The 10,423-nt window shown below is 43.4% G+C and overlaps 1 pseudogene; it reads left to right on the forward strand.

The window, feature by feature from the left end:
* On the forward strand, positions 1–10,044 carry LOC118386380 (cyclin-T2-like; annotated as a pseudogene).
* The last annotated feature ends 379 nt before the right edge of the window (positions 10,045–10,423 follow it).

Below are 10,423 nucleotides of genomic sequence, written 5' to 3' on the forward strand. Positions count from 1 at the left end.
AGCTCTGCAAGGGGGAGTAAAATGGTCAGAGCGAGAACACGTAGCTAGCCAACGTTAGCCAGTTAGCTTGGGTGCTTGACTGCCGTTGAGCACACTCTGGCACCCCAGATTGAATTTACAAACACATCCGAAATCGTAAAATGTTTAGCTAGTAATTTGTTATGCTAACCAGCTAGCAATAGGTTGCATAGCAACGTTATCCGCTTCCGGTAGACAGGCGATGAGCTAGTACTCTCAACTGAAACGATACCGTTTGTTTACATTATACTAAAATGAACAAATAGTATGTAGTATATACTCATTACGTATGTAGTATGTTAGTATGGGCATTCGAACACAGCTTATTATAATTTTAGCTAGCAACCAGGAAATAGCGTAGCGATGTCTGTGCATTCTGTGAAGTTCACTATCCAGGGCGAATGGTGGCGATAAAGCCTGACTAGTTGGTTTGGCCGTGCCTAAAAAAAAAATATCAAAGAAGAAAAAAAACAATATTGTGGTTTCCGGGACGTGACGATCATGGTTTCAGCGTACTTGCGTCAATCCGGTTATCGGTGTCCTGTGCGAATGCTGGAGAGCTATGGCGGCGTGCCGGGGATCCTCGTCGAAATGGTTTTTCACCCGGGAGCAGCTTGAAGCCACGCCGTCCCGCCGTACGGGAGTTGAGCCGGATAGAGAGCTTTCTTACCGACAACAGGCGGCAAACCTCATTCAAGATATGGGCCAGAGACTCAACGTGTATCCTTTTATAAACCATCATCAGACTTGTCGAAGGAAGGAGTATAGACATGGTGCTTCGTAGGCCCGTTTCCAAGGGTGCTGTGTCGTGTGTGGGAGCTGGGGACACAGTTAGTAGCCATATTTTGTAATATCAGGACATTACAAATGTGCCAGTGGTCGCTTTAATGTATTCGGCGTTGTGTAGTAATGGTACAGCCAAATTGACTAGTTAGCAAACATAATCCGTCAACAACATGAAGGCCATCTATCTGGCGCCAACTAGCATGCTGTTAGCCTGCCAGTAAGATAGCTAGCTAACATTTAGCTTACTAATCTTCCCTGTTAGTTCCCCTAATTTAAATGTTAACTAGCTAACGTTGATGTGTGTTTTTTCGTTTTATTATGAATATCCACATAGCCAATTGACGGCTGCCCAGCATGCCTTTGCCAACGTTAGCAAACCAGCATTGCGTTTTTCTGTCTAGTTAGCGCTAGCTAGTTCCACGGCCCAAACAATGGCAATGCAAGAACCTGCATTATTGCTGGGCTTGTCATTTTCTTTTGCACGGTTACCCTGTTGCGTTATATACCCAACAACAAATCATGTATTTACTGAAATTACATTTGAACATACTTGAATTCCTTAACCCGTTTTCTCCAGCTCACAACTTACTATAAATACAGCAATTGTTTACATGCATAGATTTTATATGTACCACTCTTTCACCAAATTCCACAGAAATGTAAGTATTTAGTTAGCCTGACTGTATTTTCCTTAAATATGCAACCTGTTTACATAATGTATTGCAATTAATTATCTTCTGTTACAGATCATTTCTCCAACCACATTATTCCTAGCTGCAAAAGTTGAAGAGCAACCTCGGAAACTGGAGCATGTCATTAAGGTTTCACATGCTTGTCTAAACCCTCAAGAGGCCCCGCTTGATACGAAGAGTAATGTAAGTCTGGGTACTATGGGTATTGTAGGTTTTGCTATTCTCCCTGTTTTTGTTAATAGCATCAACACCTGCCTTTGTAGTTTGAGGTGTGTCACCCGATGTAAGCTGAGTCTGATAGTAGTATGACAGAAGCAATTTGCAGTATTTGTCAGACGGATGTCTGTCCTGTCTCGGCATGTTCTTGGTGATATTATTCCTAGTAGCAAGACTACATTTAAAACAACTGGCACTAAGAAATAACCCATACTGTTACTTTGGAATAGGGGTATCGATAGACACATTACACATTTCATGTAATGATTGTCTATTGAACTTCAGGCATACCTCCAGCAAGCTCAAGAGCTGGTGATACTTGAAACCATAGTGCTGCAGACTTTAGGTAAGTAATGACTGAGTGAGAGTATAGCGACAACTTGATCTAGTATACAAAGTGTTATGTTTGAATATTATGTTGGACCATTGCTGTCAGGCATTGATGAATTGCCTCGTGTTCCATTTTTCAGTTATTTTAAATTAGGTACAGTGCATTCGGAAAGTATCAGACCCCTTGACTTTCTCCACATTTCGTTACTTTACAACATTTGATTTGGATTTAAATAGCTTTTTTTCCCTCAATCTACACACAATACCCCATAATGGCAAAGCAAAAACATATTTTTCTAGAAATTTTAGCAAATGTAAAATAAATAAATATATATATATATATATATATTTGCACCGTTCATCTTTCTCTCAATCCTGACTTGTCTCCCAATCCCTACTGCTGTAAAACATCCCCACAGCATGATGCTGCCATCATCATGCTTCACCGTAGGGATGGTGCCAGGTTTCCTCCAGACATGATGCTTGGCATTCAGGACAATGAGATCAATCTTGGTTTCATCAGACCAGAGAACCTTGTTTCTCATGGTCTGAGTCTTTAGGTGCCTTTTGGCAAACTCCATGTGGGCTCTCATGTGCCCTTTACTGAGTGGCTTCCGTCTGGCCACTACCGTAAAGGTCTGATTGGTGGAGTGCTGCAGAGATGGTTGTCCTTCTGTAAGGTTTTCCCATCTCCACAGAGGAACTCTGGGGCTCTATCAGAGTGACCATCGGGTTCTTGGTCACCTCACCAATGCCTTTCTCTCCCGATTGCTTCTATTTCGCTAGGCGGCCAGTTCGAGGAAGAGTCTTGGTTGTTCCAAACTTCTTTCATTTCAGAATGATGGAGGCCACTGTGTTCTTGGACCTTCAATGCTGCAGAAATGTTTTGGTGCCCTTCCCCAGATCTGTGCCTCGACACAATCCTGTCTCGGGACCTCTACGCACAATTCCTTCAACCTTATGGCTTGGTTTTTGCTCTGACATCCACTGTCAACTGTGGGACCTTATATAGACAGTGGTGTGCCTTTCCAAATCATGTCCAATCAATTGAATTTACCACAGGGGGACTCCAATCAAGTTGTGGAAACATCTCAAGGATGATCAATGGAAACATGACGCACCTGAGCTCAATTTAGAGTTTCATAGGAAAGAGTCTCAACTTATGTAATATAGGTATTTTTTAAATTTTTATTAGTAATACATTTGCTTAAAAAAAGATCGAAAATGTGTTTTGCTTAGTCTACACACAATACTCTATAATGACTGTTTTTATTTAATACATTTTAGAAAAAGGCTTTAACGTAACAAAATGTGGGAAAAGTCAAGGGGCGCGAATACTTTCTGAATGCACTGTGTGTCACGGTAACGTCAAACAATCCTCAATGCCAATATTCTATTACTGCAGGTCAAAATGGTCTCTTTTGATGAATCTCAGATGTTGGAAACAGCAGTCCCATCCATGTTCCAATTTGTGGTCTCCACAACTACGGAATACTCCAATTATGTTGCCACCATCTGCGGCCATTTTTGTTATACAACGTCAATATACTCACCCTTAATTAGATGTAAAGAAAGAGGAACTGCCTTTCATAATCCACATGTAATCCTGACTGTGCTCTTGTGTTGAAGAATAGAGAGGAAGAACCATTGATGGAACATTACTTTGATGCATCGTTGACAAACTGTTACTGTTGAAACTCACCTGTCATGTATTTTGTTCCAGGATTTGAAATAACTATTGAGCATCCACACACTGATGTGGTGAAATGTTCCCAGCTAGTGAGAGGTACAGGCTTCCTTCTTTGGTCTTTCATGCCCTCTAGTCAGGTCATTACTAGAAGGGATCCAGGTTTTGTCAAATTAATATCAGATTTTACTTTTCGTAGCAGCTTATGAGAACTTAAGCAGCAGGTTAGGAAAATGAACCTAGCATGTTAGGTAAAAGCTGGATCGCTTCTAGCCATGACCCTCTTGTCGTGTGGAAGGATAAATGCTGACATAATTGTGTAACAAATTGTTGTTGACCTTTGCATTTTCACTAAACATGACGTACAGTACATTAAATGTAGACACAATGAGCAGCACTGCAGATATTGAGATGAGTGAGATGCATGACTTCGCTCTCACAGCATCACACAGTATCTGCGTATGCTCACGGGTTGCCTTCACGTTGTTAGAACGTGGTAGCCACGGGACCAAAACAGTGGCGAAGTTGAGCCTCATGCTTCAACAAATTTGTTGTTGCGGAAAAAGGTTAGGGATTTTTTTTGTCGGCTTAAGGATCCTCATTTCGTTAACGTTTAAACATTCACACCCCTAGCATCTGCATCATATCGATGAGTCTACCTTTAAAGCTAACATTTGTAAACTTATAATTACTAACAGAGAACACTGGTCGGCAAAAACCTTAACCCTCTTGTCTCTTTCACTTACAGCAAGCAAGGATCTGGCACAGACTTCCTATTTCATGGCTACCAACAGGTTGTTATCCTGACACCCCCCCCCTGCCTTTTTGTTGCACTGTGACTACTGCACACTATAGCTTCCTGTAAGCAGGGTACCCTTTCTGTGTCCAACGGCCCTTTATGCGCCGATGGCTTCTGGGACGCTAGCCCCCTCCACGGGGTGGGGTGGTTGGTGGTACCGGCCCTGGTCGCTGTGCGGTGTATTGTACAAGGGACCAGAGTTGGCACAGTGGGGTTGAATGCCCAATGTGAAGTGTAGTCGTGGGCTTGAACCTCACGGTTGCTCGGTTGCAAAAGTGCATATGTCTAAAAAAAAAAAAGAGACTTTGGTAGCCTGAATAGCAGCTAAAGTTTACACAGATGTAAACATAACTAGATGTCGTCCTGGTAAGTACTGCAAACCTTTTTTATTTGTTTTTAAAAAATTGCAGTTAACGTTTTCAGTCAGTTAAGCAAATGTTTCATGTAATGAGAGCGAGATATATATATATATGAGAGACAAAAGAAACAGAAATGGAAGCGCGAATTACAATTTGATGTTAACCCATTTTCGGAGCTACTCAAATGTCATGTTTTTGAATTTGAAGAGAAGAATGCATGTTTTAATACACCATTTCATTGTATTGCAAAATATCTGTCCATCATAAGTATTGGTCTTGTTTTTTGAATTTTTACTTACAAACAACCATACAGTTTATATTCTGCAAATTATGGCAGAACAAGGTCCTGACCTGAAGGGTTCGTTTTGCCATGATGTCATGTTGGGATTTAATATCGCTTTTTTGTTTCCCATAGCCAAAAAAAACACCCTCAAAACTAACTACAATGTCTGGACACAGATCTTGATAAATGCTTTTAGTTAGGCCTGGTCATAATTAAGCTGCTGCTAACGCAATCCAGCAATTGTATGAAAAATATATATATATATATTTTTTTAAAATACAAATATGATCGAGCTGAAGACAACATTGTGTTCTAAAAACTGCCTGTTCTAAAAACTGTCTGTTCTAAAGAAGGCAGGCTGCATTTGACCCATTAGAACTGGACAGGCTTATGGTGAACAGTAAACAGAATTAAAGAGCTTGACGCTGTGCCGTAGACATCATGGTAATTAGAGGATGAATTGCTTAATGCCTGAACTCTGTGACCAGCCACAGAAAGGCCTTGTTTGGGTCATAAAAATAGATTTCGCCATGGTTACTTGACCGTACCCTGTAGACTAAACAGTGAGGGGAAAAAGTGGAAACTGTACCCAAGTCTTTAGAAATATAATTGACTTGAATGGGAATATATATTTTAGTGTTCTATGGTTTGGATTCTATTAGGGTTACAGTCACCGTGATGAATACTTCTTAGATTTGATGTTTTTCAGGATTGTGCGGACTAGTCTCAGGCAGTGCAGTGATACGGGAGACATAATATGCATTATGTCCAGGCATTTAACTTATTGTGGCGCAAGGTTACCATCCAGCTTTTACCATGGTATTTCAAATGGAAGACTATCTAGCTCTCTGGCCCTTTTTTTTTAATTGTTCAAGGTTCAATATTGTAGCGTAATCTATTTCTACATAACTTGAGTTGTAAAGAACTTGAGTCAACTTGGATTACAGTTGACTAGAAGACATGTCCGTGTGTTTCTCACCACAACCAGTTAGTGTAAATGAGTGGCTCTTTTGATTTTACTGCAAGCTGATTTTCTACGGGACCATAAAATGTTGACCCAGTGTTATTTATTGGCGGTGGATTTCTTTAATGAATGGTGAAATTGGGTCACATTCCCACCAAAAACCTACTAGTCTTTATTTGAATTTGAAGTTATTGTTATATCTGCAGCTCCTTTTGGTAACCACTAGGATGGTAGCCACAATGTGAAACTGACTCCTGATCTATTCTGCATGGCAGTAATTGTTCTTTTGTTAAGTGTGCAACTGTGTCAACGATAACATTTATTTTGCAATGCTTCTTCTGTTCTCAATACTGTGTGTACTATGGTTTACCTCTGCCTAAAGCGCCTGTGACTTATCGTGTTTGCCCCCCCCCCTCTTCTCTTCCCTCTTCTCCATGTGACCTGTCTTGCGCTCCGGCCTCTCCTTGCGCAGCCTCCACCTCACCACGTTCTGCCTGCAGCACAAGCCCACAGTCATCGCCTGCGTCTGCATCCACCTGGCCTGTAAATGGTCCAACTGGGAGATCCCCGTCTCCACTGACGGGAAACACTGGTGGGAGTACGTGGACAACTCTGTCACGCTGGAGCTTCTCGATGGTGACTCTTAGATTATAGTTCATTAGTTCACGCTCGTAGTCGGAAAGACATGCAGAATGCTTAGTTACAATGTTTTAGTTTGGGAGAATCGTTTTGTTTTCGTCAATGAGAAATGTGTGGGTGTATGTTATTATTGCCATTTTATATTAGGTGTTAAAACCAAGTGTCCTGTCCTTCAGAACTGACACACGACTTCCTTCAGATTCTGGAGAAGACGCCGAGCAGGTTGAAGAGGATACGGAACTGGAGGGTAAGCAGAAGTTATTCTCCGTTGAATCATCATTAAGACCTCTCACTGACTCTGATTTGTAGATTGTCCTTGGTGTCTGCTGATTTTTATTTCAGTGTAGTTTCATGCTCTTCACTACCTCGTCATCATTCTCTCTTCTCCCCCATGCCAGGCCACGCAAGCTGCCAAGAAGCCCAAGGGAGATGGCTCTCAGGCGAACGACCCCTACCCAGGACCCTCCCTGGTCCATGAACATTCCCTGGGAGACAGCATCCCTGGGGTCTCCAACTCGGCCTTCTCCAAAGCCGCCTCCTCGTTCCCTGTCCCACTGCCGGGTCACGCCAGTGGACCCCTCTCCCTGGACTCCATCGCCTCCATGCAGGGCAGCTCCTACACCTTCACCGCCCCCAGCGACTGGCCCCAGGACATGGGGGGTCGCTCGGAGGGAGGGGGCTATTCGCTCAAAACAGATACACTAGGCCTCCAGCAGGGGGCTTCACTGTCTCTGCAGCACAGCTCTCTGAACCCACACAGACCAGATAAGACCATGGAGTTCAACCCTATTAAACATGAACACAAGGCTGTAGCGGGGGGGGGTAAACAGCAACAGCAGCCCCCGCCTGCCCAGAAAATGTCCCTGGACAAGTACAGAGAGAAGCACGCTGCCGAGCTGGCGGTGCAGCAGAAACGCAAACAGACAGAGCAGCAGGCTATGGAGCCTGAGGGAAGGGATGCCTATATACCCTCTGTCCAGTCAGACCACAGGAAACACATGCAGCCCCACTCTAACCCAGGGAGCAGCAGCAGCGGCACCACTTCATCTCCTCTTAAAATGAAGCTGGCCGTTTTAGGCCAAGACAGGCTCCCCTCTGACAAACGGGACAAGGGGGGCTCACTCAAACTCCGCCTCCCAGTTCCTTCTCAGGCGGGCGTGGCCAGCAAAGAGGAGCTGAAGATGAAAATCAAGGTGTCCTCTGAGCGCCACAGCTCTTCTGATGAGGGTGGGCCCAAAAGCAAACATTCCAGCCCGTTGGTGAGCAAGGAGAAGCATCGTGACCAGTCTGCCCACCGCCACCACAAGCAGCACGTACACTCTCAGCTCCACGCAGCACAGCACAGCGGCAATGGCCGGGGGGGCCTTGAGGGGCCAGCAGGTGTCGGGCCGGCCCTCCTCCGGAGCCCCATGGGGCTAGGGAGCGTTGAGGGGTTGGCGGGCCCGGCCCTTGCTTCTGTTTCCAGTTCCTCCCGCAAGAGGGCACACCCCAACGTTGCCGGCCACAACCATCACTCCTCCAAAACGAGCAAAAGCTCCAAGGGCGGCGCAGGTAGTTCCTCTCATTGTTCCTCTGTTCAGCTGCAGTCACAGTGTGTGTCGTCTCACAGCTCTGGTTTTAACCTTCCCTTCCCCCTCCTCCCCCTGTCACATACCAGGTGGGCTACGGACATCTCAGCACCCTAGTGAAACTGGACAAGAAGCCAGTGGAGAGCCGCGGCCCTGAGGTCGCCGGCTGGGGTACTGCCAGCACCAAACAGACACTTTTGACATGCTCCCATTTCCTGTTAAGTGCCCAAGGAATAAACTCATGAACCCTTTATAGCAAGGCAATGGAAGGTAAAGCAAAAAAATATAAAGCAAAGTGTAGGACAAAAATATAATTATTATGCTTCCCGATCATCTGATCTCTTGGCAGTGCTGGTATAGTCCTGCCTGTTTCTGTATCTGTAACTGCTGCTTAGTCCTTAGTCCATATTCTCTGGATGGGTCTTGAAATGTGGACGTGAGTTAAGGGGTCATCCTAGTTTAAATGTTGAAAAAAGGTGTGTATATATATATATATACTGAAAAGGCATGAAAGATGCAATTTATTTTCTTTTAAATAATTACATTTCCACAACTAATCCAGTGAGAAAACAAGGCAAGCGGTCCTCTTGTGATTGGAGTGCTTGTCAGTCGGTAGTAGAGAAGGAAGGCCAGGCACGCCAAACATGGCCGCCAATGGAAGCTGGATTTTTATTTTATTTTTTTGAACAAGTTTTTTTAATACTCAATACTGTATCGATGATCCGCATGTTTCTATCATCAAAGGGATAAAGCAGAATGCAGACTGCTGTTTACAGAAAGTGGAGATAAATGTACATACATTTTTGTATGTTTAAAAAGCTATACCATAAATACTCAGGTTTGGAGCTGCTTGTAAGTATAAGATGTGTATATATATATTATATATGATGGAGAAAGACTATTGTAACTTGATGTAGGAGTCCTGTCATTGGTGATTCTGACTGCAGCGTTCCACTGTTGTGCTTAGAGCCTGTACTACGCATGGCTGCCGGTAGAGTGCACTCGACCTTTCCATCCCTTTGTAGGGTCTGGATTTCCTCCAGTGCAGACCCTACAAACAGTACCAACCACCTGGCATGTTGTCAGAGGCCATGCAATTTGTACAACTATTTTCTTGGGGAGGGGGGGCCTCCAAGATGACCTAAAGCTGGATGCCAAAGGCTGTGCCTCGCAACAAAAACAAACTAAGGACACGAGGACAGTAATACTAGTGCTATAGTTTACATGCCTAACCTTTGCTGTGAAGTGCATTTACATAAAATGGTTGCTTGGCTTGACCCTGTAGCCGATAGATGCAAAGCTGTAAATCAGTAATGGTAAATAATGTAGGATTGTTAATGTTCAGTGACGTGGCAGAAAAGTCGCCTGGTTATTGGGCTTAACGGTCCGTCAGTGTTGCTGATACAGTACGGCGGCTTGTGTGCCGTCTGCTTCTCAACGGGTCAGTTTCCTACTGGATATGGCAGATATCGTTCTCAATTGTGGACACAAACTAAGAACTGTTCTTTGACTGGTTAGTTCTTATTTCAGTGTCCAGACAGTTAGCATCTTGGCCTCAATACCATGTTCCACCAGTACTTATACTCTTGGGCACAGACGGTGGTTTTGATAACAAGAAGGCAAGTGCAAATCTTGACAACTAGTTTTATTATTTTATTTAAGTTCTACAAATAAATCCTAAGGTTGACACTACCTTAACTTGACCTATGTTGTATGATTGATTGGTATGTTATATGAAGAGAATGGAAGCAAAATGTTATACAAATGCCCAATGTGTATCCTCTGCACGATCTTGTTCCAAGGGTGATAAAGGTTTCAAGCAATACATTTGAAAAGGAATTTAAATATGGTATATTATGCGAATTTGACAGATTTACACTGCCGTTCAAAAGTTGGGGGTCACTTAATGTCTTTGGTTTTGTACATAAAATTGATCATAAACTCAGTGTAGACATTTAATGCTGGAAATGGCAGATTTTTTAAATGGAATATCTACATAGGCCCATTATAAGAAACCACCACTCCTGTGTTCCAATTGCACATGGTTAGCTAATCCAAGTTTATCATTTTTAATGCCTTTTG

Source organism: Oncorhynchus keta, chromosome 7 (assembly GCF_023373465.1).
Source record: "Oncorhynchus keta strain PuntledgeMale-10-30-2019 chromosome 7, Oket_V2, whole genome shotgun sequence".
Taxonomy (NCBI): Eukaryota; Metazoa; Chordata; class Actinopteri; order Salmoniformes; family Salmonidae; genus Oncorhynchus; species Oncorhynchus keta.